The sequence below is a fragment of the Scyliorhinus torazame genome, chromosome 15, assembly GCF_047496885.1.
Source record: "Scyliorhinus torazame isolate Kashiwa2021f chromosome 15, sScyTor2.1, whole genome shotgun sequence".
In the NCBI taxonomy this organism is placed as follows: domain Eukaryota; kingdom Metazoa; phylum Chordata; class Chondrichthyes; order Carcharhiniformes; family Scyliorhinidae; genus Scyliorhinus; species Scyliorhinus torazame.
The window spans coordinates 211,069,392-211,092,654 of NC_092721.1; the positions used below are offsets into that span (position 1 = coordinate 211,069,392).

At 62.7% G+C, this 23,263-nt stretch overlaps 1 protein-coding gene across 1 annotated transcript in view; it reads left to right on the forward strand.

Moving 5' to 3' along the window:
• Positions 1-23,263, forward strand: part of LOC140391348 (dynein heavy chain domain-containing protein 1-like) — a 479,751-nt gene that overhangs the window by 57,422 nt on the left and 399,066 nt on the right. The gene's annotated exons all lie outside the window — the stretch shown is intronic.

The window sequence follows — 23,263 nt, forward strand, 5'->3', positions numbered from 1 at the left end:
ACAGATGTCAAGTCAGCAATTGGTTCTGTGATTGTTCTCCAGACACCTTGACTCTTGGTCCAGATCTGGACTTATTATCCAGAGACCTCGATCAGAGACCACCTTGGGACCTGGGCATCGCCCATTCCTAATTGCACTTGAGGGGGCAGTAAAGAGTTAACCATATTGCTGTGTGCCTGGACATGAATTTTGGCCAGACCGGGTAAGGACTGCAGATTTCCTTCCCGAACGGACATTAATGCTGGGTTTTTATGTCAATTGACAATGGTTTGATCGTCATGACAGGAGAGACCATGTGGCTGAGATTAGAGACCCCGTACCAGAGGCTAGAGACCCCGTACCCGAGACTAGAGACCCCGTACCCGAGACTAGAGACCCCGTACCCGAGACTAGAGACCCCGTACCCGAGACTAGAGACCCTGTAATCCGAGACTAGAGACCCCGTAATCCGAGACTAGAGACCCCGTACCCGAGACTAGAGACCCCGTAATCCGAGACCCCCTACCCGAGGCTAGAGACCCCGTACCCGAGACTAGAGACCCCGTACCCGAGACTAGAGACCCCGTACCCGAGACTAGAGACCCCGTACCCGAGACTAGAGACCCCGTACCCGAGACTAGAGACCCCGTACCCGAGACTAGAGACCCCGTACCCGAGACTAGAGACCCCGTACCCGAGACTAGAGACCCCGTACCCGAGACTAGAGACCCCGTACCCGAGACTAGAGACCCCGTACCCGAGACTAGAGACCCCGTACCCGAGACTAGAGACCCCGTACCCGAGACTAGAGACCCCGTACCCGAGACTAGAGACCCCGTACCCGAGACTAGAGACACCGTGCCCGAGACTAGGGACCCCGTACCCGAGACTAGGGACCCCGTACCCGAGACTAGGGACCCCGTACCCGAGACTAGGGACCCCGTACCCGAGACTAGGGACCCCGTACCCGAGACTAGGGACCCCTTACCCGAGACTAGAGACCCCGTACCCGAGACCAGAGACCCCGTACCCGAGACTAGAGACCCCGAGGCTAGAGACCCCGTACCAGAGACTAGAGACCCCGTACCCAAGACTAGGGACCCCGTACCCGAGACTAGGGACCCCGTACCTGAGACTAGGGACCCCGTACCCGAGACTAGGGACCCCGTACCGGAGACTAGAGACCCCGTACCCGAGACGAGAGACCCCGTACCCGAGACGAGAGACCCCGTACCCGAGACTAGAGACCCCGTAATCCGAGACTAGGGACCCCGAGACTAGAGACCCCGTCCCCGAGACTAGAGACCCGGTCCCCGAGACTAGAGACCCGGTCCCCGAGACTAGAGACCTCGAGGCTAGAGACCCCGTACCCGAGACTAGAGACCCCGTACCCGGGACTAGAGACCCCGTACCTGGGACTAGAGACCCCGTAATCCGAGACTAGGGACCCCGAGACTAGAGACCCCGTACCCGAGACTAGGGACCCCGTACCAGAGACTAGAGACCCCGTACCCGGGAACTAGAGAACCCGAGACTAGGGACCCAGTACCAGAGACTAAAGACCCCGTACCCGAGACTAGAGACCCCGTACCCGAGACTAGAGACCCCGTACCCGAGACTAGAGACCCCGTACCCGAGACTAGAGACCCCGTACCCGAGGCTAGAGATCCCGTACCCTAGACTAGAGACCCCATACCCGAAACTAGAGACACTGTACCTGAGACTAGAGACCCCGTACCCGAGACTGAAGACCCCGAGGCTAGAGACCCCGTACCCGGGACAAGAGACCCCGAGACTAGAGACCCCATACCCGAGACTAGAGACCCGAACCCGAGACTAGAGACCCCGTACCCGAGACTAGAGACCCCGTACCCGAGACCCGAACCCGAGACTAAAGACCACGTGCCCGAGACTGAAGACCACGTGCCCGAGACTGAAGACCACGTGCCCGAGACTGAAGACCACGTGCCCGAGACTGAAGACCACGTGCCCGAGACTGAAGACCACGTGCCCGAGACTGAAGACCACGTGCCCGAGACTGAAGACCACGTGCCCGAGACTGAAGACCACGTGCCCGAGACTGAAGACCACGTGCCCGAGACTGAAGACCACGTGCCCGAGACTGAAGACCACGTGCCCGAGACTGAAGACCACGTGCCCGAGACTGAAGACCACGTGCCCGAGACTGAAGACCACGTGCCCGAGACTGAAGACCACGTGCCCGAGACTAGGGACCCCGTGCCCGAGACTAGGGACCCCGTGCCCGAGACTAGGGACCCCGTGCCCGAGACTAGGGACCCCGTGCCCGAGACTAGGGACCCCGTGCCCGAGACTAGGGACCCCGTACCCGAGAATAGAGACCCCGTACCCGAGAATAGAGACCCCGTACCCGAGAATAGAGACCCCGTACCCGAGAATAGAGACCCCGTACCCGAGACTAGAGACCCCGTACCCGAGACTCGAGACCCCGTACCCGAGACTAGAGAGCCCGTACCCGAGACTAGAGAGCCCGTACCCGAGACTAGAGAGCCCGTACCCGAGACTAGAGACCCCGTACCCGAGACTAGAGACCCCGTACACGAGACTAGAGACCCCGTACACGAGACTAGGGACCCCGTAATCCGAGACTAGAGACCCCGAGGCTAGAGACCCCGTACCCGAGACTAGAGACCCCGAGGCTAGAGACCCCGTACCCGGGACTCGAGACCCCGAGACTAGAGACCCCGTACCCGAGACTGAAGACCCCGTACCCGAGACTAGAGACCCCGTAATCCAAGACTAGAGAACCCGTGCCCGAGACTGGAGACCCCGTACCCGAGACTGGAGACCCCGTACCCGAGACTAGAGACCCCGTCCCCGAGACTAGAGACCCCGTCCCCGAGACTAGGGACCCCGTGCCCGAGACTAGGGACCCCGTGCCCGAGACTAGGGACCCCGTGCCCGAGACTAGGGACCCCGTGCCCGAGACTAGGGACCCCGTGCCCGAGACTAGGGACCCCGTGCCCGAGACTAGGGACCCCGTGCCCGAGACTAGGGACCCCGTGCCCGAGACTAGGGACCCCGTGCCCGAGACTAGGGACCCCGTGCCCGAGACTAGGGACCCCGTACCCGAGAATAGAGACCCCGTACCCGAGAATAGAGACCCCGTACCCGAGACTAGAGACCCCGTACCCGAGACTAGAGACCCCGTACCCGAGACTAGAGACCCCGTACCCGAGACTAGAGACCCCGTACCCGAGACTAGAGACCCCGTACCCGAGACTAGAGACCCCGTACCCGAGACTAGAGACCCCGTACCCGAGACTAGAGACCCCGTACCCGAGACTAGAGACCCCGTACCCGAGACTAGAGACCCCGTACCCGAGACTAGAGACCCCGTACCCGAGACTAGAGACCCCGCCCACGAGACTAGAGACCCCGTACACGAGACTAGAGACCCCGTAATCCGAGACTAGGGACCCCGAGACTAGAGACCCCGTACCCGAGACTAGAGACCCCGTACCCGAGACTGAAGACCCCGAGGCTAGAGACCCCGTACCCGGGACTCGAGACCCCGAGACTAGAGACCCCGTACCCGAGACTGAAGACCCCGTACCCGAGACTAGAGACCCCGTAATCCAAGACTGGAGAACCCGTGCCCGAGACTGGAGACCCCGTCCCCGAGACTGGAGACCCCGTCCCCGAGACTAGAGACCCCGTCCCCGAGACTAGAGACCCCGTCCCCGAGACTTGAGACCCCGTCCCCGAGACTAGAGACCCCGTCCCCGAGACTAGAGACCCCGTCCCCGAGACTAGAGACCCCGTCCCCGAGACTAGAGACCCCGTCCCCGAGACTAGAGACCCCGTCCCCGAGACTAGAGACCCCGTCCCCGAGACTAGAGACCCCGTACCCGAGACTAGAGACCCCGTACCCGAGACTAGAGACCCCGTACCCGAGACTAGAGACCCCGTACCCGAGACTAGAGACCCCGTACCCGAGACTAGAGACCCCGTACCCGAGACTAGAGACCCCGTACCCGAGACTAGAGACCCCGTACCCGAGACTAGAGACCCCGTACCCGAGACTAGAGACCCCGTACCCGAGACTAGAGACCCCGTACCCGAGACTAGAGACCCCGTACCCGAGACTAGAGACCCCGTAGCCGAGACTAGAGACCCCGTAGCCGAGACTAGAGACCCCGTAGCCGAGACTAGAGACCCCGTAGCCGAGACTAGAGACCCCGTAGCCGAGACTAGAGACCCCGTAGCCGAGACTAGAGACCCCGTACCCGAGACTAGAGACCCCGTACCCGAGAATAGAGACCCCGTACCCGAGAATAGAGACCCCGTACCCGAGACTAGAGACCCCGTACCCGAGACTAGAGACCCCGTACCCGAGACTCGAGACCCCGTACCCGAGACTAGAGAGCCCGTACCCGAGACTAGAGAGCCCGTACCCGAGACTAGAGAGCCCGTACCCGAGACTAGAGACCCCGTACCCGAGACTAGAGACCCCGTACACGAGACTAGAGACCCCGTACACGAGACTAGGGACCCCGTAATCCGAGACTAGGGACCCCGAGACTAGAGACCCCGTACCCGAGACTAGAGACCCCGAGGCTAGAGACCCCGTACCCGGGACTCGAGACCCCGAGACTAGAGACCCCGTACCCGAGACTAGAGACCCCGTAATCCAAGACTAGAGAACCCGTGCCCGAGACTGGAGACCCCGTACCCGAGACTGGAGACCCCGTACCCGAGACTAGAGACCCCGTCCCCGAGACTAGAGACCCCGTCCCCGAGACTAGGGACCCCGTGCCCGAGACTAGGGACCCCGTGCCCGAGACTAGGGACCCCGTGCCCGAGACTAGGGACCCCGTGCCCGAGACTAGGGACCCCGTGCCCGAGACTAGGGACCCCGTGCCCGAGACTAGGGACCCCGTGCCCGAGACTAGGGACCCCGTGCCCGAGACTAGGGACCCCGTGCCCGAGACTAGGGACCCCGTGCCCGAGACTAGGGACCCCGTACCCGAGAATAGAGACCCCGTACCCGAGAATAGAGACCCCGTACCCGAGACTAGAGACCCCGTACCCGAGACTAGAGACCCCGTACCCGAGACTAGAGACCCCGTACCCGAGACTAGAGACCCCGTACCCGAGACTAGAGACCCCGTACCCGAGACTAGAGACCCCGTACCCGAGACTAGAGACCCCGTACCCGAGACTAGAGACCCCGTACCCGAGACTAGAGACCCCGTACCCGAGACTAGAGACCCCGTACCCGAGACTAGAGACCCCGTACCCGAGACTAGAGACCCCGTACCCGAGACTAGAGACCCCGTACCCGAGACTAGAGACCCCGCCCACGAGACTAGAGACCCCGTACACGAGACTAGAGACCCCGTAATCCGAGACTAGGGACCCCGAGACTAGAGACCCCGTACCCGAGACTAGAGACCCCGTACCCGAGACTGAAGACCCCGAGGCTAGAGACCCCGTACCCGGGACTCGAGACCCCGAGACTAGAGACCCCGTACCCGAGACTGAAGACCCCGTACCCGAGACTAGAGACCCCGTAATCCAAGACTGGAGAACCCGTGCCCGAGACTGGAGACCCCGTCCCCGAGACTGGAGACCCCGTCCCCGAGACTAGAGACCCCGTCCCCGAGACTAGAGACCCCGTCCCCGAGACTTGAGACCCCGTCCCCGAGACTAGAGACCCCGTCCCCGAGACTAGAGACCCCGTCCCCGAGACTAGAGACCCCGTCCCCGAGACTAGAGACCCCGTCCCCGAGACTAGAGACCCCGTCCCCGAGACTAGAGACCCCGTCCCCGAGACTAGAGACCCCGTACCCGAGACTAGAGACCCCGTACCCGAGACTAGAGACCCCGTACCCGAGACTAGAGACCCCGTACCCGAGACTAGAGACCCCGTACCCGAGACTAGAGACCCCGTACCCGAGACTAGAGACCCCGTACCCGAGACTAGAGACCCCGTACCCGAGACTAGAGACCCCGTACCCGAGACTAGAGACCCCGTACCCGAGACTAGAGACCCCGTACCCGAGACTAGAGACCCCGTAGCCGAGACTAGAGACCCCGTAGCCGAGACTAGAGACCCCGTAGCCGAGACTAGAGACCCCGTAGCCGAGACTAGAGACCCCGTAGCCGAGACTAGAGACCCCGTAGCCGAGACTAGAGACCCCGTAGCCGAGACTAGAGACCCCGTACCCGAGACTAGAGACCCCGTACCCGAGACTAGAGACCCCGTACCCGAGACTAGAGACCCCGTACCCGAGACTAGAGACCCCGTACCCGAGACTAGAGACCCCGTACCCGAGACTAGAGACCCCGTACCCGAGACTAGAGACCCCGTACCCGAGACTAGAGACCCCGTACCCGAGACTAGAGACCCCGTACCCGAGACTAGAGACCCCGTACCCGAGACTAGAGACCCCGTACCCGAGACTAGAGACCCCGTACCCGAGACTAGAGACCCCGTACCCGAGACTAGAGACCCCGTGCCCGAGACTAGAGACCCCGTACCCGAGACTAGAGACCCCGTACCCGAGACTAGAGACCCCGTACCCGAGACTAGAGACCCCGTACCCGAGACTAGAGACCCCGTACCCGAGACTAGAGACCCCGTACCCGAGACTAGAGACCCCGTACCCGAGACTAGAGACCCCGTACCCGAGACTAGAGACCCCGTACCCGAGACTAGAGACCCCGTACCCGAGACTGAAGAGCACGTTCCCGAAACTAGGGACCCCGTTCCCGAGACTAGGGACCCCGTTCCTGAGACTAGAGACCCCATACCCGAGACTGAAGACCCCGTACCCGAGACTGAAGACCCCGAACCCAAGACTAGAGACCCCGTAATCCGAGACTAGAGAAACCGTGCCCGAGACTAGAGACCCCGGACCCGAGACTAGAGACCACGTACCCGAGACTAGAGACCACGTACCCGAGACTAGGGACCCCGCACCCGAGACTAGGGACCCCGTACCCGAGACTGAAGACCCCGAGGCTAGAGACCCCGTACCCGGGACTAGAGACCCCGAGACTAGAGACCCCGTACCCGAGACTGAAGACCCCGTACCCGAGACTAGAGACCCCATAATCCGAGACTGGAGACCCCGTCCCCGAGACTAGAGACCCCGTCCCCGAGACTAGAGACCCCGCCCCCGAGACTAGAGACCCTGTACCCGAGACTAGAGACCCCGTACCCGAGACTGAAGACCCCGAGGCTAGAGACCCCGTACCCGGGACTCGAGACCCAGAGACTAGAGACCCCGTACCCGAGACTGGAGACCCCGTACCCGAGACTAGAGACCCCGTAATCCAAGACTAGAGAACCCGTACCCGAGAATGAAGACCCCGAGGCTAGAGACCCCGTACCCGGGACTAGAGACCCCGTACCCGAGACTGAAGACCCCGTACCCGAGACTGAAGACCCCGTACCCGAGACTGGAGACCCCGTAATCCGAGACTGGAGAACCCGTAATCCGAGACTGGAGAACCCGTGCCCGAGACTGGAGACCCCGTGCCCGAGACTGGAGACCCCGTCCCCGAGACTAGAGACCCCGCCCCCGAGACTAGAGACCCCGCCCCCGAGACTAGAGACCCCGTCCCCGAGACTAGAGACCCCGTCCCCGAGACTAGAGACCCCGTCCCCGAGACTAGAGACCCCGTCCCCGAGACTAGAGACCCCGTCCCCGAGACTAGAGACCCCGTACCAGAGACTAGAGACCTCGTACCCGGGAACTAGAGAACCCGAGACTAGGGACCCAGTACCAGAGACTAAAGACCCCGTACCCGAGACTAGAGACCCCGTACCCGAGACTAGAGACCCCGTACCCGAGACTAGAGACCCCGTACCCGAGACTAGAGACCCCGTACCCGAGGCTAGAGATCCCGTACCCTAGACTAGAGACCCCATACCCGAAACTAGAGACACTGTACCTGAGACTAGAGACCCCGTACCCGAGACTGAAGACCCCGAGGCTAGAGACCCCGTACCCGGGACAAGAGACCCCGAGACTAGAGACCCCATACCCGAGACTAGAGACCCGAACCCGAGACTAGAGACCCCGTACCCGAGACTAGAGACCCCGTACCCGAGACCCGAACCCGAGACTGAAGACCACGTGCCCGAGACTGAAGACCACGTGCCCGAGACTGAAGACCACGTGCCCGAGACTGAAGACCACGTGCCCGAGACTGAAGACCACGTGCCCGAGACTGAAGACCACGTGCCCGAGACTGAAGACCACGTGCCCGAGACTGAAGACCACGTGCCCGAGACTGAAGACCACGTGCCCGAGACTGAAGACCACGTGCCCGAGACTAGGGACCCCGTGCCCGAGACTAGGGACCCCGTGCCCGAGACTAGGGACCCCGTGCCCGAGACTAGGGACCCCGTGCCCGAGACTAGGGACCCCGTACCCGAGACTAGGGACCCCGTACCCGAGAATAGAGACCCCGTACCCGAGAATAGAGACCCCGTACCCGAGAATAGAGACCCCGTACCCGAGAATAGAGACCCCGTACCCGAGACTAGAGACCCCGTACCCGAGACTCGAGACCCCGTACCCGAGACTAGAGAGCCCGTACCCGAGACTAGAGAGCCCGTACCCGAGACTAGAGAGCCCGTACCCGAGACTAGAGACCCCGTACACGAGACTAGAGACCCCGTACACGAGACTAGAGACCCCGTACACGAGACTAGAGACCCCGTACACGAGACTAGGGACCCCGTAATCCGAGACTAGGGACCCCGAGACTAGAGACCCCGTACCCGAGACTAGAGACCCCGAGGCTAGAGACCCCGTACCCGGGACTCGAGACCCCGAGACTAGAGACCCCGTACCCGAGACTGAAGACCCCGTACCCGAGACTAGAGACCCCGTAATCCAAGACTAGAGAACCCGTGCCCGAGACTGGAGACCCCGTACCCGAGACTAGAGACCCCGTCCCCGAGACTAGAGACCCCGTCCCCGAGACAAGAGACCCCGTACCCGAGACTAGAGACCCCGTACCCGAGACTAGAGACCCCGTACCCGAGACTAGAGACCCCGTACCCGAGACTAGAGACCCCGTACCCGAGACTAGAGACCCCGTACCCGAGACTAGAGACCCCGTACCCGAGACTAGAGACCCCGTACCCGAGACTAGAGACCCCGTACCCGAGACTAGAGACCCCGTACCCGAGACTAGAGACCCCGTACCCGAGACTAGAGACCCCGTACCAGAGACTAGAGATCCCGTACCAGAGACTAGAGACCCCGTACCCGAGACTAGAGACCCCGTACCCGAGACTAGAGACCCCGTACCCGAGACTAGAGACCCCGTACCCGAGACTAGAGACCCCGTACCCGAGACTAGAGACCCCGTACCCGAGACTAGAGACCCCGTACCCGAGACTAGAGACCCCGTACCCGAGACTAGAGACCCCGTACCCGAGACTAGAGACCCCGTACCCGAGACTAGAGACCCCGTACCCGAGACTAGAGACCCCGTACCCGAGACTAGAGACCCCGTACCCGAGACTAGAGACCCCGTACCCGAGACTAGAGACCCCGTACCCGAGACTAGAGACCCCGTACCCGAGACTAGAGACCCCGTACCCGAGACTAGAGACCCCGTACCCGAGACTAGAGACCCCGTACCCGAGACTAGAGACCCCGTACCCGAGACTAGAGACCCCGTACCCGAGACTAGAGACCCCTTACCCGAGACTAGAGACCCCGTACCCGAGACTAGAGACCCCGTACCCGAGACTAGAGACCCCGTACCCGAGACTAGAGACCCCGTACCCGAGACTAGAGACCCCGTACCCGAGACTAGAGACCCCGTACCCGAGACTAGAGACCCCGTACCCGAGACTAGAGACCCCGTACCCGAGACTAGAGACCCCGTACCCGAGACTAGAGACCCCGTACCCGAGACTAGAGACCCCGTACCCGAGACTAGAGACCCCGTACCCGAGACTAGAGACCCCGTACCCGAGACTAGAGACCCCGTACCCGAGACTAGAGACCCCGTACCCGAGACTAGAGACCCCGTACCCGAGACTAGAGACCCCGTACCCGAGACTAGAGACCCCGTACCCGAGACTAGAGACCCCGTACCCGAGACTAGAGACCCCGTACCCGAGACTAGAGACCCCGTACCCGAGACTAGAGACCCCGTACCTGACACTAGAGACCCCGTACCCGACACTAGAGACCCCGTACCCGAGACTAGAGACCCCGTACCCGACACTAGAGACCCCGTACCCGACACTAGAGACCCCGTACCCGACACTAGAGACCCCGTACCCGACACTAGAGACCCCGTACCCGACACTAGAGACCCCGTACCCGACACTAGAGACCCCGTACCCGACACTAGAGACCCCGTACCCGACACTAGAGACCCCGTACCCGAGACTAGAGACCCCGTACCCGAGTCTGAAGAGCACGTACCCGAGACTAGGGACCCCGTTCCCGAGACTAGGTACCCCGTTCCCGAGACTAGAGACCCCGTTCCCGAGACTAGAGACCCCGTTCCCGAGACTAGAGACCCCGTTCCCGAGACTAGAGACCCCGTTCCCGAGACTGAAGACCCCGTACCCGAGACTGAAGACCCCGTAATCCGAGACTAGAGAAACCGTGCCCGAGACTAGAGACCACGTACCCGAGACTAGGGACCCCGTGCCCGAGACTAAGGACCCCGTGCCCGAGACTAGGGACCCCGTGCCCGAGACTAGGGACCCCGTGCCCGAGACTAGGGACCCCGTGCCCGAGACTAGGGACCCCGTGCCCGAGACTAGGGACCCCGTGCCCGAGACTAGGGACCCCGTGCCCGAGACTAGGGACCCCGTGCCCGAGACTAGGGACCCCGTGCCCGAGACTAGGGACCCCGTGCCCGAGACTAGGGACCCCGTGCCCGAGACTAGGGACCCCGTGCCCGAGACTAGGGACCCCGTGCCCGAGACTAGGGACCCCGTGCCCGAGACTAGGGACCCCGTGCCCGAGACTAGGGACCCCGTGCCCGAGACTAGGGACCCCGTACCCGAGAATAGAGACCCCGTACCCGAGAATAGAGACCCCGTACCCGAGACTAGAGACCCCGTACCCGAGACTAGAGACCCCGTACCCGAGACTAGAGACCCCGTACCCGAGACTAGAGACCCCGTACCCGAGACTAGAGACCCCGTACCCGAGACTAGAGACCCCGTACCCGAGACTAGAGACCCCGTACCCGAGACTAGAGACCCCGTACCCGAGACTAGAGACCCCGTACCCGAGACTAGAGACCCCGTACCCGAGACTAGAGACCCCGTACCCGAGACTAGAGACCCCGTACCCGAGACTAGAGACCCCGTCCACGAGACTAGAGACCCCGTACACGAGACTAGAGACCCCGTAATCCGAGACTAGGGACCCCGAGACTAGAGACCCCGTACCCGAGACTAGAGACCCCGTACCCGAGACTGAAGACCCCGAGGCTAGAGACCCCGTACCCGGGACTCGAGACCCCGAGACTAGAGACCCCGTACCCGAGACTGAAGACCCCGTACCCGAGACTAGAGACCCCGTAATCCAAGACTGGAGAACCCGTGCCCGAGACTGGAGACCCCGTCCCCGAGACTAGAGACCCCGTCCCCGAGACTAGAGACCCCGTCCCCGAGACTAGAGACCCCGTCCCCGAGACTAGAGACCCCGTCCCCGAGACTAGAGACCCCGTCCCCGAGACTAGAGACCCCGTCCCCGAGACTAGAGACCCCGTCCCCGAGACTAGAGACCCCGTCCCCGAGACTAGAGACCCCGTCCCCGAGACTAGAGACCCCGTCCCCGAGACTAGAGACCCCGTCCCCGAGACTAGAGACCCCGTCCCCGAGACTAGAGACCCCGTCCCCGAGACTAGAGACCCCGTCCCCGAGACTAGAGACCCCGTACCCGAGACTAGAGACCCCGTACCCGAGACTAGAGACCCCGTACCCGAGACTAGAGACCCCGTACCCGAGACTAGAGACCCCGTACCCGAGACTAGAGACCCCGTACCCGAGACTAGAGACCCCGTACCCGAGACTAGAGACCCCGTACCCGAGACTAGAGACCCCGTACCCGAGACTAGAGACCCCGTACCCGAGACTAGAGACCCCGTACCCGAGACTAGAGACCCCGTACCCGAGACTAGAGACCCCGTACCCGAGACTAGAGACCCCGTACCCGAGACTAGAGACCCCGTACCCGAGACTAGAGACCCCGTACCCGAGACTAGAGACCCCGTACCCGAGACTAGAGACCCCGTACCCGAGACTAGAGACCCCGTACCCGAGACTAGAGACCCCGTAGCCGAGACTAGAGACCCCATACCCGAAACTAGAGACACTGTACCTGAGACTAGAGACCCCGTACCCGAGACTGAAGACCCCGAGGCTAGAGACCCCGTACCCGGGACAAGAGACCCCGAGACTAGAGACCCCATACCCGAGACTAGAGACCCGAACCCGAGACTAGAGACCCCGTACCCGAGACTAGAGACCCCGTACCCGAGACCCGAACCCGAGACTGAAGACCACGTGCCCGAGACTGAAGACCACGTGCCCGAGACTGAAGACCACGTGCCCGAGACTGAAGACCACGTGCCCGAGACTGAAGACCACGTGCCCGAGACTAGGGACCCCGTGCCCGAGACTAGGGACCCCGTGCCCGAGACTAGGGACCCCGTGCCCGAGACTAGGGACCCCGTGCCCGAGACTAGGGACCCCGTGCCCGAGACTAGGGACCCCGTGCCCGAGACTAGGGACCCCGTGCCCGAGACTAGAGACCCCGTGCCCGAGACTAGGGACCCCGTGCCCGAGACTAGGGACCCCGTACCCGAGAATAGGGACCCCGTACCCGAGAATAGAGACCCCGTACCCGAGAATAGAGACCCCGTACCCGAGAATAGAGACCCCGTACCCGAGACTAGAGACCCCGTACCCGAGACTCGAGACCCCGTACCCGAGACTAGAGAGCCCGTACCCGAGACTAGAGAGCCCGTACCCGAGACTAGAGAGCCCGTACCCGAGACTAGAGACCCCGTACCCGAGACTAGAGACCCCGTACACGAGACTAGAGACCCCGTACACGAGACTAGGGACCCCGTAATCCGAGACTAGGGACCCCGAGACTAGAGACCCCGTACCCGAGACTAGAGACCCCGAGGCTAGAGACCCCGTACCCGGGACTCGAGACCCCGAGACGAGAGACCCCGTACCCGAGACTGAAGACCCCGTCCCCGAGACTAGAGACCCCGTACCAGAGACTAGAGACCCCGTACCCGGGAACTAGAGAACCCGAGACTAGGGACCCAGTACCAGAGACTAAAGACCCCGTACCCGAGACTAGAGACCCCGTACCCGAGACTAGAGACCCCGTACCCGAGACTAGAGACCCCGTACCCGAGACTAGAGACCCCGTACCCGAGGCTAGAGATCCCGTACCCTAGACTAGAGACCCCATACCCGAAACTAGAGACACTGTACCTGAGACTAGAGACCCCGTACCCGAGACTGAAGACCCCGAGGCTAGAGACCCCGTACCCGGGACAAGAGACCCCGAGACTAGAGACCCCATACCCGAGACTAGAGACCCGAACCCGAGACTAGAGACCCCGTACCCGAGACTAGAGACCCCGTACCCGAGACCCGAACCCGAGACTGAAGACCACGTGCCCGAGACTGAAGACCACGTGCCCGAGACTGAAGACCACGTGCCCGAGACTGAAGACCACGTGCCCGAGACTGAAGACCACGTGCCCGAGACTGAAGACCACGTGCCCGAGACTGAAGACCACGTGCCCGAGACTGAAGACCACGTGCCCGAGACTGAAGACCACGTGCCCGAGACTAGGGACCCCGTGCCCGAGACTAGGGACCCCGTGCCCGAGACTAGGGACCCCGTGCCCGAGACTAGGGACCCCGTACCCGAGACTAGGGACCCCGTACCCGAGAATAGAGACCCCGTACCCGAGAATAGAGACCCCGTACCCGAGAATAGAGACCCCGTACCCGAGACTAGAGACCCCGTACCCGAGACTCGAGACCCCGTACCCGAGACTAGAGAGCCCGTACCCGAGACTAGAGAGCCCGTACCCGAGACTAGAGAGCCCGTACCCGAGACTAGAGACCCCGTACACGAGACTAGAGACCCCGTACACGAGACTAGAGACCCCGTACACGAGACTAGGGACCCCGTAATCCGAGACTAGGGACCCCGAGACTAGAGACCCCGTACCCGAGACTAGAGACCCCGAGGCTAGAGACCCCGTACCCGGGACTCGAGACCCCGAGACTAGAGACCCCGTACCCGAGACTGAAGACCCCGTACCCGAGACTAGAGACCCCGTAATCCAAGACTAGAGAACCCGTGCCCGAGACTGGAGACCCCGTACCCGAGACTAGAGACCCCGTCCCCGAGACTAGAGACCCCGTCCCCGAGACAAGAGACCCCGTCCCCGAGACTAGAGACCCCGTCCCCGAGACTAGAGACCCCGTACCCGAGACTAGAGACCCCGTACCCGAGACTAGAGACCCCGTACCCGAGACTAGAGACCCCGTACCCGAGACTAGAGACCCCGTACCCGAGACTAGAGACCCCGTACCCGAGACTAGAGACCCCGTACCCGAGACTAGAGACCCCGTACCCGAGACTAGAGACCCCGTACCCGAGACTAGAGACCCCGTACCCGAGACTAGAGACCCCGTACCAGAGACTAGAGATCCCGTACCAGAGACTAGAGACCCCGTACCCGAGACTAGAGACCCCGTACCCGAGACTAGAGACCCCGTACCCGAGACTAGAGACCCCGTACCCGAGACTAGAGACCCCGTACCCGAGACTAGAGACCCCGTACCCGAGACTAGAGACCCCGTACCCGAGACTAGAGACCCCGTACCCGAGACTAGAGACCCCGTACCCGAGACTAGAGACCCCGTACCCGAGACTAGAGACCCCGTACCCGAGACTAGAGACCCCGTACCCGAGACTAGAGACCCCGTACCCGAGACTAGAGACCCCGTACCCGAGACTAGAGACCCCGTACCCGAGACTAGAGACCCCGTACCCGAGACTAGAGACCCCGTACCCGAGACTAGAGACCCCGTACCCGAGACTAGAGACCCCGTACCCGAGACTAGAGACCCCGTACCCGAGACTAGAGACCCCGTACCCGAGACTAGAGACCCCGTACCCGAGACTAGAGACCCCGTACCCGAGACTAGAGACCCCGTACCCGAGACTAGAGACCCCGTACCCGAGACTAGAGACCCCGTACCCGAGACTAGAGACCCCGTACCCGAGACTAGAGACCCCGTACCCGAGACTAGAGACCCCGTACCCGAGACTAGAGACCCCGTACCCGAGACTAGAGACCCCGTACCCGAGACTAGAGACCCCGTACCCGAGACTAGAGACCCCGTACCCGAGACTAGAGACCCCGTACCCGAGACTAGAGACCCCGTACCCGAGACTAGAGACCCCGTACCCGAGACTAGAGACCCCGTACCCGAGACTAGAGACCCCGTACCCGAGACTAGAGACCCCGTACCCGAGACTAGAGACCCCGTACCCGAGACTAGAGACCCCGTACCCGAGACTAGAGACCCCGTACCCGAGACTAGAGACCCCGTACCCGAGACTAGAGACCCCGTACCCGAGACTAGAGACCCCGTACCCGAGACTAGAGACCCCGTACCCGAGACTAGAGACCCCGTACCCGAGACTAGAGACCCCGTACCCGAGACTAGAGACCCCGTACCCGAGACTAGAGACCCCGTACCCGAGACTAGAGACCCCGTACCCGAGACTAGAGACCCCGTACCCGAGACTAGAGACCCCGTACCCGACACTAGAGACCCCGTACCCGAGACTAGAGACCCCGTACCCGACACTAGAGACCCCGTACCCGACACTAGAGACCCCGTACCCGACACTAGAGACCCCGTACCCGACACTAGAGACCCCGTACCCGACACTAGAGACCCCGTACCCGACACTAGAGACCCCGTACCCGACACTAGAGACCCCGTACCCGACACTAGAGACCCCGTACCCGACACTAGAGACCCCGTACCCGAGACTAGAGACCCCGTACCCGAGTCTGAAGAGCACGTACCCGAGACTAGGGACCCCGTTCCCGAGACTAGGTACCCCGTTCCCGAGACTAGAGACCCCGTTCCCGAGACTAGAGACCCCGTTCCCGAGACTAGAGACCCCGTTCCCGAGACTAGAGACCCCGTTCCCGAGACTGAAGACCCCGTACCCGAGACTGAAGACCCCGTAATCCGAGACTAGAGAAACCGTGCCCGAGACTAGAGACCACGTACCCGAGACTAGGGACCCCGTGCCCGAGACTAAGGACCCCGTGCCCGAGACTAGGGACCCCGTGCCCGAGACTAGGGACCCCGTGCCCGAGACTAGGGACCCCGTGCCCGAGACTAGGGACCCCGTGCCCGAGACTAGGGACCCCGTGCCCGAGACTAGGGACCCCGTGCCCGAGACTAGGGACCCCGTGCCCGAGACTAGGGACCCCGTGCCCGAGACTAGGGACCCCGTGCCCGAGACTAGGGACCCCGTGCCCGAGACTAGGGACCCCGTGCCCGAGACTAGGGACCCCGTGCCCGAGACTAGGGACCCCGTACCCGAGAATAGAGACCCCGTACCCGAGAATAGAGACCCCGTACCCGAGACTAGAGACCCCGTACCCGAGACTAGAGACCCCGTACCCGAGACTAGAGACCCCGTACCCGAGACTAGAGACCCCGTACCCGAGACTAGAGACCCCGTACCCGAGACTAGAGACCCCGTACCCGATACTAGAGACCCCGTACCCGAGACTAGAGACCCCGTACCCGAGACTAGAGACCCCGTACCCGAGACTAGAGACCCCGTACCCGAGACTAGAGACCCCGTACCCGAGACTAGAGACCCCGTACCCGAGACTAGAGACCCCGTACCCGAGACTAGAGACCCCGTACCCGAGACTAGAGACCCCGTCCACGAGACTAGAGACCCCGTACACGAGACTAGAGACCCCGTAATCCGAGACTAGGGACCCCGAGACTAGAGACCCCGTACCCGAGACTAGAGACCCCGTACCCGAGACTGAAGACCCCGAGGCTAGAGACCCCGTACCCGGGACTCGAGACCCCGAGACTAGAGACCCCGTACCCGAGACTGAAGACCCCGTACCCGAGACTAGAGACCCCGTAATCCAAGACTGGAGAACCCGTGCCCGAGACTGGAGACCCCGTCCCCGAGACTAGAGACCCCGTCCCCGAGACTAGAGACCCCGTCCCCGAGACTAGAGACCCCGTCCCCGAGACTAGAGACCCCGTCCCCGAGACTAGAGACCCCGTCCCCGAGACTAGAGACCCCGTCCCCGAGACTAGAGACCCCGTCCCCGAGACTAGAGACCCCGTCCCCGAGACTAGAGACCCCGTCCCCGAGACTAGAGACCCCGTCCCCGAGACTAGAGACCCCGTCCCCGAGACTAGAGACCCCGTCCCCGAGACTAGAGACCCCGTCCCCGAGACTAGAGACCCCGTCCCCGAGACTAGAGACCCCGTCCCCGAGACTAGAGACCCCGTACCCGAGACTAGAGACCCCGTACCCGAGACTAGAGACCCCGTACCCGAGACTAGAGACCCCGTACCCGAGACTAGAGACCCCGTACCCGAGACTAGAGACCCCGTACCCGAGACTAGAGACCCCGTACCCGAGACTAGAGACCCCGTACCCGAGACTAGAGACCCCGTACCCGAGACTAGAGACCCCGTACCCGAGACTAGAGACCCCGTACCCGAGACTAGAGACCCCGTAGCCGAGACTAGAGACCCCATACCCGAAACTAGAGACACTGTACCTGAGACTAGAGACCCCGTACCCGAGACTGAAGACCCCGAGGCTAGAGACCCCGTACCCGGGACAAGAGACCCCGAGACTAGAGACCCCATACCCGAGACTAGAGACCCGAACCCGAGACTAGAGACCCCGTACCCGAGACTAGAGACCCCGTACCCGAGACCCGAACCCGAGACTGAAGACCACGTGCCCGAGACTGAAGACCACGTGCCCGAGACTGAAGACCACGTGCCCGAGACTGAAGACCACGTGCCCGAGACTGAAGACCACGTGCCCGAGACTGAAGACCACGTGCCCGAGACTAGGGACCCCGTGCCCGAGACTAGGGACCCCGTGCCCGAGACTAGGGACCCCGTGCCCGAGACTAGGGACCCCGTGCCCGAGACTAGGGACCCCGTGCCCGAGACTAGGGACCCCGTGCCCGAGACTAGGGACCCCGTGCCCGAGACTAGAGACCCCGTGCCCGAGACTAGGGACCCCGTGCCCGAGACTAGGGACCCCGTACCCGAGAATAGGGACCCCGTACCCGAGAATAGAGACCCCGTACCCGAGAATAGAGACCCCGTACCCGAGAATAGAGACCCCGTACCCGAGACTAGAGACCCCGTACCCGAGACTCGAGACCCCGTACCCGAGACTAGAGAGCCCGTACCCGAGACTAGAGAGCCCGTACCCGAGACTAGAGAGCCCGTACCCGAGACTAGAGAGCCCGTACCCGAGACTAGAGACCCCGTACCCGAGACTAGAGACCCCGTACACGAGACTAGAGACCCCGTACACGAGACTAGGGACCCCGTAATCCGAGACTAGGGACCCCGAGACTAGAGACCCCGTACCCGAGACTAGAGACCCCGAGGCTAGAGACCCCGTACCCGGGACTCGAGACCCCGAGACTAGAGACCCCGTACCCGAGACTGAAGACCCCGTACCCGAGACTAGAGACCCCGTAATCCAAGACTAGAGAACCCGTGCCCGAGACTGGAGACCCCGTACCCGAGACTGGAGACCCCGTCCCCGAGACTGGAGACCCCGTCCCCGAGACTAGAGACCCCGTCCCCGAGACAAGAGACCCCGTACCCGAGACTAGAGACCCCGTACCCGAGACTAGAGACCCCGTACCCGAGACTAGAGACCCCGTACCCGAGACTAGAGACCCCGTACCCGAGACTAGAGACCCCGTACCCGAGACTAGAGACCCCGTACCCGAGACTAGAGACCCCGTACCCGAGACTAGAGACCCCGTACCCGAGACTAGAGACCCCGTACCCGAGACTAGAGACCCCGTACCCGAGACTAGAGACCCCGTACCCGAGACTAGAGACCCCGTACCCGAGACTAGAGACCCCGTACCCGAGACTAGAGACCCCGTACCCGAGACTAGAGATCCCGTACCAGAGACTAGAGACCCCGTACCCGAGACTAGAGACCCCGTACCCGAGACTAGAGACCCCGTACCCGAGACTAGAGACCCCGTACCCGAGACTAGAGACCCCGTACCCGAGACTAGAGACCCCGTACCCGAGACTAGAGACCCCGTACCCGAGACTAGAGACCCCGTACCCGAGACTAGAGACCCCGTACCCGAGACTAGAGACCCCGTACCCGAGACTAGAGACCCCGTACCCGAGACTAGAGACCCCGTACCCGAGACTAGAGACCCCGTACCCGAGACTAGAGACCCCGTACCCGAGACTAGAGACCCCGTACCCGAGACTAGAGACCCCGTACCCGAGACTAGAGACCCCGTACCCGAGACTAGAGACCCCGTACCCGAGACTAGAGACCCCGTACCCGAGACTAGAGACCCCGTACCCGAGACTAGAGACCCCGTACCCGAGACTAGAGACCCCGTACCCGAGACTAGAGACCCCGTACCCGAGACTAGAGACCCCGTACCCGAGACTAGAGACCCCGTACCCGAGACTAGAGACCCCGTACCCGAGACTAGAGACCCCGTACCCGAGACTAGAGACCCCGTACCCGAGACTAGAGACCCCGTACCCGAGACTAGAGACCCCGTACCCGAGACTAGAGACCCCGTACCCGAGACTAGAGACCCCGTACCCGAGACTAGAGACCCCGTACCCGAGACTAGAGACCCCGTACCCGAGACTAGAGACCCCGTACCCGAGACTAGAGACCCCGTACCCGAGACTAGAGACCCCGTACCCGAGACTAGAGACCCCGTACCCGAGACTAGAGACCCCGTACCCGAGACTAGAGACCCCGTACCCGAGACTAGAGACCCCGTACCCGAGACTAGAGACCCCGTACCCGAGACTAGAGACCCCGTACCCGAGACTAGAGACCCCGTACCCGAGACTAGAGACCCCGTACCCGAGACTAGAGACCCCGTACCCGAGACTAGAGACCCCGTACCCGAGACTAGAGACCCCGTACCCGAGACTAGAGACCCCGTACCCGAGACTAGAGACCCCGTACCCGACACTAGAGACCCCGTACCCGACACTAGAGACCCCGTACCCGACACTAGAGACCCCGTACCCGACACTAGAGACCCCGTACCCGACACTAGAGACCCCGTACCCGACACTAGAGACCCCGTACCCGACACTAGAGACCCCGTACCCGACACTAGAGACCCCGTACCCGACACTAGAGACCCCGTACCCGACACTAGAGACCCCGTACCCGACACTAGAGACCCCGTACCCGACACTAGAGACCCCGTACCCGACACTAGAGACCCCGTACCCGACACTAGAGACCCCGTACCCGAGACTAGAGACCCCGTACCCGAGTCTGAAGAGCACGTACCCGAGACTAGGGACCCCGTTCCCGAGACTAGGTACCCCGTTCCCGAGACTAGAGACCCCGTTCCCGAGACTAGAGACCCCGTTCCCGAGACTAGAGACGCCGTTCCCGAGACTAGAGACCCCGTTCCCGAGACTAGAGACCCCGTTCCCGAGACTAGAGACCCCGTTCCCGAGACTGTAGACCCCGTAATCCGAGACTAGAGAAACCGTGCCCGAGACTAGAGACCACGTACCCGAGACTAGGGACCCCGTGCCCGAGACTAAGGACCCCGTGCCCGAGACTAGGGACCCCGTGCCCGAGACTAGGGACCCCGTGCCCGAGACTAGGGACCCCGTGCCCGAGACTAGGGACCCCGTACCCGAGACTAGAGACCCCGTCCCCGAGACTAGAGACCCCGTACCCGAGACTAGAGACCCCGTGCCCGAGACTAGGGACCCCGTGCCCGAGACTAGGGACCCCGTGCCCGAGACTAGGGACCCCGTGCCCGAGACTAGGGACCCCGTGCCCGAGACTAGGGACCCCGTGCCCGAGACTAGGGACCCCGTGCCCGAGACTAGGGACCCCGTAACCGAGAATAGAGACCCCGTACCCGAGAATAGAGACCCCGTACCCGAGACTAGAGACCCCGTACCCGAGACTAGAGACCCCGTACCCGAGACTAGAGACCCCGTACCCGAGACTAGAGACCCCGTACCCGAGACTAGAGACCCCGTACCCGAGACTAGAGACCCCGTACCCGAGACTAGAGACCCGTACCCGAGACTAGAGACCCCGTACCCGAGACTAGAGACCCCGTACCCGAGACTAGAGACCCCGTCCACGAGACTAGAGACCCCGTACACGAGACTAGAGACCCCGTAATCCGAGACTAGGGACCCCGAGACTAGAGACCCCGTACCCGAGACTAGAGACCCCGTACCCGAGACTGAAGACCCCGAGGCTAGAGACCCCGTACCCGGGACTCGAGACCCCGAGACTAGAGACCCCGTACCCGAGACTGAAGACCCCGTACCCGAGACTAGAGACCCCGTAATCCAAGACTGGAGAACCCGTGCCCGAGACTGGAGACCCCGTCCCCGAGACTGGAGACCCCGTCCCCGAGACTAGAGACCCCGTCCCCGAGACTAGAGACCCCGTCCCCGAGACTTGAGACCCCGTCCCCGAGACTAGAGACCCCGTCCCCGAGACTAGAGACCCCGTCCCCGAGACTAGAGACCCCGTCCCCGAGACTAGAGACCCCGTCCCCGAGACTAGAGACCCCGTCCCCGAGACTAGAGACCCCGTCCCCGAGACTAGAGACCCCGTCCCCGAGACTAGAGACCCCGTCCCCGAGACTAGAGACCCCGTCCCCGAGACTAGAGACCCCGTCCCCGAGACTAGAGACCCCGTCCCCGAGACTAGAGACCCCGTACCCGAGACTAGAGACCCCGTACCCGAGACTAGAGACCCCGTACCCGAGACTAGAGACCCCGTACCCGAGACTAGAGACCCCGTACCCGAGACTAGAGACCCCGTACCCGAGACTAGAGACCCCGTACCCGAGACTAGAGACCCCGTACCCGAGACTAGAGACCCCGTACCCGAGACTAGAGACCCCGTACCCGAGACTAGAGACCCCGTACCCGAGACTAGAGACCCCGTAGCCGAGACTAGAGACCCCGTAGCCGAGACTAGAGATCCCGTAGCCGAGACTAGAGACCCCGTAGCCGAGACTAGAGACCCCGTAGCCGAGACTAGAGACCCCGTAGCCGAGACTAGAGACCCCGTAGCCGAGACTAGAGACCCCGTAGCCGAGACTAGAGACCCCGTAGCCGAGACTAGAGACCCCGTACCCGAGACTAGAGACCCCGTACCCGAGACTAGAGACCCCGTACCCGAGACTAGAGACCCCGTCCACGAGACTAGAGACCCCGTACACGAGACTAGAGACCCCGTAATCCGAGACTAGGGACCCCGAGACTAGAGACCCCGTACCCGAGACTAGAGACCCCGTACCCGAGACTGAAGACCCCGAGGCTAGAGACCCCGTACCCGGGACTCGAGACCCCGAGACTAGAGACCCCGTACCCGAGACTGAAGACCCCGTACCCGAGACTAGAGACCCCGTAATCCAAGACTGGAGAACCCGTGCCCGAGACTGGAGACCCCGTCCCCGAGACTAGAGACCCCGTCCCCGAGACTAGAGACCCCGTCCCCGAGACTAGAGACCCCGTCCCCGAGACTAGAGACCCCGTCCCCGAGACTAGAGACCCCGTCCCCGAGACTAGAGACCCCGTCCCCGAGACTAGAGACCCCGTCCCCGAGACTAGAGACCCCGTCCCCGAGACTAGAGACCCCGTCCCCGAGACTAGAGACCCCGTCCCCGAGACTAGAGACCCCGTCCCCGAGACTAGAGACCCCGTCCCCGAGACTAGAGACCCCGTCCCCGAGACTAGAGACCCCGTCCCCGAGACTAGAGACCCCGTCCCCGAGACTAGAGACCCCGTACCCGAGACTAGAGACCCCGTACCCGAGACTAGAGACCCCGTACCCGAGACTAGAGACCCCGTACCCGAGACTAGAGACCCCGTACCCGAGACTAGAGACCCCGTACCCGAGACTAGAGACCCCGTACCCGAGACTAGAGACCC